The following is a 2,217-nucleotide window of genomic DNA, read 5'->3' on the forward strand; positions in this document are numbered from 1 at the left end:
GGAGAGAGAGAGAGAGAGAGAGAGAGAGAGAGAGAGAGAGAGAGACTGCTGCATGGAGAAAAAAACAACTCTCCCTCCAGCAGTGGGTAAGGGAGCATGAACCTCAGGGACCTGGAATTCCATAGGAATATGGGCCACAGGGGGCAAACTGGAACAAAAAAGAGTTTCTGCTGTCCTGGCCAGTGTGGCTCAGTTGGTTGGGTATGGTCTCATGCACCGAAAAGTTGTAGGTTCGATTCCCAGTCAGGGCACATGCCCAGTTATGGGTTCAATCCCTGGCAGGGGATGTGCAGGAGGCAGCTGACATATGTTTCTCTCTCACATCAATGTTTTTCTCTCCCTCTCCCTGTCCCTTCCTCCCTCTCTAAAAATTAATTTTAAAAAAGTTTTTAAAGAAGAGTTTCTGCTGCCTTATTTGCAAGGTTCGTGGATATAGCAATATAACAATGGCCTTTTGCAGATGTGGGCTCCCTCTAAAAGGACAGCTGGCCCAGGGGAGTAACGGGGCCTCAGCAGAAAGAAAGCTTCGGGCTTTCTAAGGGGCTGCCAAGCCGGGGTGACATCAGGATCAAGTGCAATCAGTCAGGCTGAGGAGCTGCAGGAGAGGCCCAGCGACACTGAGGTCGCTGAGAACCTGTGAGAGCTGCTGTGGAGTTAGCAGGTAGCCCCATCCCGGGAGTACGGGGCTGGCTGTTAGAAAGAACTTTCTTTTTTACAGTCCCCTTCTCCTTGCCCAGTCTTGCAGCTTGCAGCCAGTAAACAGAGTGAAGGAAGAAGAAAGATGGAAGAAACTGATCCTACCCACTCCCTGAGACAAGCCTGGCCTCAAAACCGGCCTTGGAAGCGGAAGTGAGATCTCGCTCAAAACCAAGTGCAGAAACAGGTGCTAACAGCAAGTGGATCTTGTTGCCTTTGGGGGCTGTCACTGTGCCCCTCAAAGTGAATTGGAAGGTTCTACACTCCTGGAGAAAAAAAAAAAAAAAAACAAGTGCAGAGTTTGGGTTAATACACAGGACGGGACACTCTAACTACAGAACTGAGAGCTCTGTGACTTTCTGTGATATAAGATATTACTAAGAGTAAACAGAAAAGTCACGGGTCCTCTTTGAGTTCTTACTTGGGTGCAGGGAAAAATTTCAGTGAGAGACAAGAATGAAGTTCTGTTCACCCAAAGGTTGCGCTTGATTTAAATACCTAGGAACCAGGAGGAGCGTCCCCCTGGCCGGGTGGAGGCAGCGGAAGCCGTGTCAGTGTCCACAGCAGCAGTGGCAGCGGTGCCAGTGGCTGTGGCGAGGTTGCCCGTGGGAGGCAGCCCTACAAGCTGCGGGGTTGGAGCAGTGGCGGCATGCTCGGCAGACTGGCAGGCACCGGCCCGGTCCCTGGCTGCCCCCTAGCTTCCCTCCTGCCTGCCCATCCCTAAGCCTTGGCCTCAGCCTTCTCGGCAGTCCCAGCGCCCCCTCCAATCCTGTCAATAACTTTGTTTCCTTACGCAGCAGGAGTGCTTTCTCTTTCTTGTCATCAGGAACCCTGATCAATATGCCCTTCTCCCCCTGGTCCTTTAAACCAGTCGGCGAAGCCAGCCTCAGGTCCTCCCCCCGTATCCCAGGCTGCTCTTGGCCTGCTTCCAGCTGCAGGAGCCAGATTCCCTCGTCAACCAGCGGAACATTTGGCCAGGGGACTCTGGCCGGGATCCCATCTCTGGTCCGTCCAGTCTTGGTGACCGTGTTGCATGACAATTTGAGAAAGAGCATCTGAAGTCATACCTGGGCTCTGCCATGTGCTGGCTACGGGACCTCGAGAGAATGACTTTTCCTCATCTGCAAAATGGGTACAACAATCCCCTCAAGGTATTGGCAGGATTAGAAGGGATTGTTGCATTTGAAGCACAGAGCACATTACCTGGTCATCAAAATACTTAATGAATGTTGTTAGCTGGTAACAATAATACTGGTGGCGGTAGTACTGGGAGTGGTGTGGTAATAGTAGGCAGTGGTGGTGGTAGTACTGGCAGTGGTGTGGTAATAGTAGGCAGTGGTAGTGGTAGTACTGGCAGTGGTGTGGTAATAGCACAGTAGTAGTTGTAGAGACAGAAACTTATCTCTGGATTCTCACATGAAAGGGGAATATACTTCTGTTTTGTTTAAACCTCTGGTCTTCGGGTCTTTTTGTTACACAAAATAACACAGGCTTATTCTGAGCCCTAGTAGAGCATGCTAA

General features: G+C 50.9%; 1 non-coding gene across 1 annotated transcript; it reads left to right on the forward strand.

The window, feature by feature from the left end:
* The first annotated feature begins 854 nt into the window (after positions 1–854).
* On the forward strand, positions 855–962 carry LOC111827051. Its single transcript, XR_002830506.1, has one exon. It is a non-coding gene; the product is annotated as a small nucleolar RNA SNORA68 (small nucleolar RNA).
* The last annotated feature ends 1,255 nt before the right edge of the window (positions 963–2,217 follow it).

The sequence above is a fragment of the Myotis lucifugus genome, unplaced genomic scaffold (genome assembly GCF_000147115.1).
Source record: "Myotis lucifugus unplaced genomic scaffold, Myoluc2.0 scaffold_124, whole genome shotgun sequence".
Lineage (NCBI taxonomy): Eukaryota > Metazoa > Chordata > Mammalia > Chiroptera > Vespertilionidae > Myotis > Myotis lucifugus.